Source organism: Cygnus olor, chromosome 9 (genome assembly GCF_009769625.2).
Source record: "Cygnus olor isolate bCygOlo1 chromosome 9, bCygOlo1.pri.v2, whole genome shotgun sequence".
Classification (NCBI taxonomy): domain Eukaryota; kingdom Metazoa; phylum Chordata; class Aves; order Anseriformes; family Anatidae; genus Cygnus; species Cygnus olor.
The window spans coordinates 384,158-390,866 of NC_049177.1; positions in this window are offsets into that span (position 1 = coordinate 384,158).

Below are 6,709 nucleotides of genomic sequence, written 5' to 3' on the forward strand. Positions count from 1 at the left end.
GTTGGTTGGTTGGTTGGTTTTTTAAATGTGGAAAAAATAAAAGATTTACACATGTAAGGTATTTTCAGAATTTGAACTGATACCTTTCCCATGTTCTTCCCTCAGACAAACACATTCAGGACACTGTGTAGAGTCCTGAGGGCAAAAAGAAAAGAGTTCTATTTGACGGTGGAATGAAAAGATTACACTACCTTGTGAGAAGTGTAAGTAAACAAGAGAAGCATTTTATGTCATTTTATGCTTTTGCCCAGTGAAACAATGGAAAAATTTTAAGTGGTACTGCAGGGACCTCTGAGATTATAAATCATTTGAGTAATATGCTAATAAATATGTAACGTTAATTTTCTTAGACTTTTTAAAATTAGTATCACAAGATACCATTAATATGGTGATGACAATGCAAGATATTCAGCTTTACTGTGTTTACTGTGTACCATTAAGGTTTACTATATTTGGTCTTTCAATCTTTCAGTATAGAAATGAAATATTGGGGGGGGTGTCTCAAATATTTAGTCAGAAAAGGATTTTTTTTAAGTGCTCTTGAAGTTTACTTTTTAATTTCTTTCCTGAATTCCTTTGACTTAGTTGTCCCAATTCATTTATTTTGCACAATTTAAACATCTGTATTTTTAAACTTTCTTAAGAAAAAGTGTTTGCACCTGTGAAAGAAGTGTTGTGAAGGCCAAAGTAAAAACACTCTACCAGAAATAGTTTATGATACTGCCTTTACAAGTAGTTAAGAATAATGCTAACAAAGAACCTAATAAGCCAGAGACCAGTAAGAGGGCTGGGATGGGAGAAAGATCTCCATGGATGCTGAGAAGCATTTTGACCTGACAAATTAAAGAAGCCAGAGGATGTTGATAAATATGAGCTCAAAGACAAAATACCAATTGCGTAAATGCTGGTCATTTGCGTAATGCTGGGTCAAAAACAGCACAATTGTGTCTTGCAGAACCACCAAGGGTGTGTATTGCACAGATGCTAGGACCATGTCTTAGGAAACCCGGTCTAGGCACTACATCTAAGTAGAGCCTGAGAGAACTTGGCTACTTTCCACTGCCAATACTGGTATACATTCCTCTGTTGCATGATCAAGTCACAGACTTGTGACTACATATTTCTTTCATCCCCATTCAGGTTTGGGCTTCTTCTAACCCTCTTCCAGTTCACCACTACCCCAGATTTTCTTCCAGGACTCCATCAGAAAATAAGTTTCCTTCTTTTGCTAAGATAAAATTAAAGCATGTGGATTGTACATGGATGTAGCCAGGAAAGATGAGGAACTGAATGTGGCAGAGATTGAAAATGATTTTGGCTTAAAGTAACTGAACTGAAACTAGTGCATGGAGGTGTTCTAGAGTATACAGTAAACAACAGAACAGCCTCAAACCAGATAAGACACCCACTGAAATTCATTGTTTCCTCCAGGTTATCTGCAGAAGTGCATAGTGTCGACTGACTTTCTAAAAAGGCCAGGATATTTCCTCTTTTTTTTGTTTGTTTGTTTGTTTGGTACATTGGTTCGTTGATTGGTTGGTTGGTTTATTTATTTACCAGAGGAAAGAGTTCTTATGAATTTCTATTTTGAACATTGTCTGAATCCAAATTTGTGAAATTGCATGAGTCAGTCCATCAAGGCTTTGTTCTACTAAAACGGGAACAAAACGACTTCCCAGATGCTCGGTTTCAAAGAACTAATAACGAAATCAGGAGATATTTAACAGATAAACACTAATTCTTTTGGATTTTTTTTTTTTTGGCAAAACAAAAAAAAACACCTTGTGATACACCACATGGGGCAATTTGAAAAGGTTCATTAGTTCCCAGGGAAAGAAAAGAAGGAATCTTAAAATGCAAGGTACTAGTCAGAGTCTAGGACTGAATCTGAAATTATTCAGAATAGGCAGCAGTTCACCTTCCAACAAAATGAGCTTTTGCTGTGGCCAAGAAATAAATGACACAGAAGGAAATTATTAAGGCCAAAGCAACTGTGGCAGGAGTACATGTTCTTTTAGATCTGGGCAGGCTGAGCCATTTAAAGGAGCCTCAAGAAATAGTCTTCATGTGAACAACTGATGCACAGCAGGAGTTGCCTGAAAGTGGTACCTCTCTGCCTGCTGCGAGGGAATCATCTGGGGAGAAAAAGATGGGAATGAAATTGGCTTGGGAAAAGGATAAAGGAAGGGTAGGGGAGGAAGGAGGGCAATCTGGGAATAAGAGAGAGAGGATAGAGATACGTTTAAAAGTAAACCTTAGGTTTGATTGTTCTGGTCTGCTTCTTTTATATGACTATACTGGAGGTTATTTAAGAGAATCCTCAAAGATCAGTCTAAGGTTTGCTGCTGAGAATAAAGCTACAGAGATGGATAATGTTTCTACAACAAAAGACTTTAAAAAGAAAAAGTAGGAACATTTCCTTGTAATGACTGCATTGTCTGGATTCTCTATAGGTCTCCTAGCATTAGACTAGGGCAGCTTCTTGCCTTCAGTGAAGTTACTCATTCATTTACTCCCTCATTCAGGTGAGAATCAGGACTTTCTTCTTTAAAGTTCAGAAAGATGTAGTTCAGCAAGTTTCCTTCTGTGGAGAACTTAGGAGCACTGTTTGAGAGAAAAGCCCTTGAGGCTGACATGCTTTAGTTGGAGTTCTGCTGAACTGAATTTGCACATTAAGTACTGTACCTTGCTCTTGCCTGCTAAAGCGTCCCTTGTTTAAGACTACCTATATGTGTAAATAACAGAGAGTGGGATACAGCCTCAGGATTTATGCTGTGTCACCTGTGAACAGACCCTTTGGGCTGCTTGTGGAGCTAAGAATTGCTGGGCTGTGGATATGCAAGCCATATCATTGTTTCTCTGAGGATGAAACATACACTCCTGTAGCAGTGATTGGGAAGGCAGCCTCGTAACACTTGAAAATTCACCAAGCCATGCTTCCCACAGCTGGATTTTTCTAATTGAAGCTTACTTTGGACCCCGGGCTAATGTAAAGCAGATTCAACATATGTAAAATATAAAACCATAGGTTCTTCAGTAATCATAGGTCTCTCTGCAAGAGCATTCTATTCCAAATAATGAAATATTATTATTAATAGCAAGGGGACAGATTTGTACTGATCGCTCACATTGATGAAATATTGCCCAAGTGCATGATCCTCACAAAGGTAAGGATGTGTAATTGCACTTTAGATTGATAAATAAAACTAATGATTAAATGGTCACTTTATGACTATAGGATCGCAAGCAGATGTCCTGAAAACAATCACTTTGGTCTTTATTGGCAGTTTTCAGGCAAACATCTCCAGGTTTGTGGACATACATATATATGAGAACAGAATTTTTCCACTTGTTTCTGTATGCTGCTTGGTTGCATATAGCCAAGAAGGTTGACATCTACTAATGAAAGAGCCTTTGAGAATGACATGTCTTTTCTCAGGAATCTGAACAGCTGTCACAGATCAGGAACCCTGTTTTTATTCTCACTGTATATTTTTCTTTTCTCCTCAGTTCAGCTATACTCATTTCATTAAGTTGGGTCAGTAAGGTCAGGAAGTCTTATAATTATCTCCCAGGACCAAAGCTCTAGCTGAACTTTTAGTTCAGAACTAAACAGAATTTCTAGTTCGGAACTGTATCTTTGCTGGGACCTAGTGGGGTTACCCTTCATTTTACTTCAACATTATGAGGACTAATTCTTCTGTGCTAGTGTATACTTTGTATACCTGCCAAGTCCTCTCCATCCATTCCTTCAGGTAACCACAGAAGTGACTGATTAAAAATGATGATCAGACTCTGTAAGCTTTCAGCAGCACATTTGAAATTCCAGTTTTCTTTCATGGTGAACAGTTTTTCTTTCATTTTTGACTTTTTGGAGGAACTGATTCCAAAGATTTTATTCACAGTAGTTAACAGGTGAGAACTGGTGTTTGCTAGCATAAGTGTCGTGCTGGGTAGCCCTTTGTTCACTTCCTGCTGCTTCCCTGCTCTATTATGGCAAAACTTACTCTAATAGAAGTTTTTTTAATGGTTTGTACAGTGTATATTTTTAAAGCATATTATGAAATAAAAGTGAATACCTATCAGAACAATGTGTTCCTATGAACCTCTAACAATTGGGCAGGTCCCTTGATTTCAATGGACATACTCCAGAACAAGGGACTTGTACCACCTGAACAGGAGCGCTAGAATTTGGCCCTCAATGGATGCAGTTTTGTTTCCACCAGCATGTGCCAATTAAAATGATTCTGCTGTAATAAAATATCAGGAGACAGAAAAGGAACCACCATGAACTGAGGCAATACTGAAGAGTTAAGCGTCTTTTCAGCTAACACAGATCCCCTGCTCCATTGGTGATCAATGGTAATAATGACATCCACTTTCCAAGGTAGTGCTGGGCTGCTGAGGGCTGATTCTGATGCCAGTGGCTGGTGTGAGTTGTTGAGGAATTTTCAAAGACCGTGTTGGATGGGCGGCAGGAAGATCTGAAGCCACTGGAGATGTGGAGCAGAAATAATAGGAGGAGTGATAAGAATGACACCATTTCCAGAATGTCTGAATTAAGAAGGAAGGCAGGAGAGGCTGAGCTGTATTTGAAATATTTTGTCTGCTCAGTACAGAGTAATTGTACAGCATTTTGGCTACTAGTGCCTTGAAAATGAAAATGGACAACAGAAAAATTTATTTCTGTGATTGATAATGAGAATTGTTTTAGATGGGGAAGAAAAAAAAAACTTTCCTCTGATAAATATTTTCCAATTTGTCTTTGAACAGGAATATATAACTGCTGAGTCAAGTCTCCAAACCTTTACACCTGTTTCATGCCTTTGTGACCTGACTCAACTCATGGATGTTTCTCCAGATTTCCATAATTAAAGTGCAGACTGAAACCTTTGCTCATACTTAAAGAAATTTCTTATGTAAGAAAACTTACAGAAAATAGTGTCTGAACAATTTGGACACTTTTCATTTTAAATCTATTTATCTCTACTGTGTCTTATGTTGCTTGTTTAAACAAGAACAACAATGTTTGTATTTGCTGACTCAATAATTATGACTCAACTTTTGTGCTGTTAGCTGTAACACAATTTCAAGCTGATTTCAGTGTCATAGAATTTACAAGATTTTACTACTTTAATTATGACATTTGCCCTTCACAGTTCAACTTGTTTCATTGTTTTCCTGCTTGAGGGTTGTAAATCTAAGTTTATATTTTTTCTTACATGTCCATTTAAAAAATGAATGTGGGAGACAGAGGGATTTGGCCAACCTCTTTTCAGTCATTTGTGGGGACAGGACAAGGGGTAATGGCCACAAGATGGAGCACAGGAAGTTCCGCACCAACATGCAAAAGAACTTCTTCACAGTAAGGGTGACGGAGCACTGGAACAGGCTGCCCAGGGAGGTTGTGGAGTCTCCTTCTCTGGAGATATTCAAGGCCTGTCTGGATGCCTACCTGGGCAGCCTGCTCTAAGGAACCTGCTTTGGCAGGGGGGTTGGACCCAATGATTTTTCGAGGTCTCTTCCAACCCCTACAATTCTGTGATTCTGTGAAAATGATTGGGATGGGAGAAATTCAATATCAAACAGTTCTAGAAAAAATAGAGGGGTTGCAAGAGGAAGGAAAGATAAGAAAGTTATTTGCTGGATAACCAATGTGCCACAATAAAGCACTCCAGTACTCTTCAAACATGTTTCCATTTCTCTCCCAAACTTCCACCTCTTTTAGAAGCTCTCAGGATTTCTGTTTTTCCCATAGACTTTGTAACAAAACTTGCAATATACCTGGTGCTGGCAGAGGCAGGAATGAAACTTTGATAAAGGAAGAGGTTTCTCATTTGAAGTAGAGAGCTCTTCGAAACTGAAGCTCTTTGTGAACCTGCAGAGGTTCAATCTATAAGTACAATTTTGTAAAGTTAGGCATTGGAAATGGTACATCAATTAAGCCAGTGACCAGTGAGATCGAAATGCCGGTAGAAATGAGCTATAGCAGAAATGTTTTTAACAAGAAAGCCGTATTTTTTTGAAAGTGAAACATTTTGCAACAAAATCTTCCTTGGTTTTATATATAGGCTTTTTTTACCCCACCCCGGCCCCTCTAAAGTCCATTATGTATGCAGAAAGAGAAATATGGTCCTGCACCCCTCCCCACATACAAACTCAAACTTGAGTGTGTAGAATCATTTTGCCTGGAAACAGACATTTTGACATAAAGCATTTTCTCAAAAATAGTCATATGATTGTTTTCAAATAGTTAGAAGAAAAATCAACATTTTGAAAGTTGATGCAAAGTAACTTGTGTCCTCCAGATAGCTCTATTCATGTAGTCTTTAGCTGTCAGAAGCAGAACTGTTCAGCAATTACCTGCATTACATTCACATCTTCCTTTCTCTGTTAAATCATGCACACACATTTTCAATTTATTAGCACTGGATAAGTGGCCTACTATGTCTAGAAGCCTTGTAATGTGTAAATTACCCTAGCCAGTTCTAAGAAGGGATATGTGTCCATGAAAGTGAATTACTCACAGATCACAAAAGAAACCACCATTTCAAAACTATTTCAGATGGGCTAATTATCTGCAAAATGTAGGATTGGTTTTGTGCTGCTGAAATTTGTTAATATACCCCAAACATGCTTTCGGCATTTTTGTATGCACAGCAGGAAAATCAGTATGGAACTGGAACTTGTTTTTAATAAAACTTGAAAA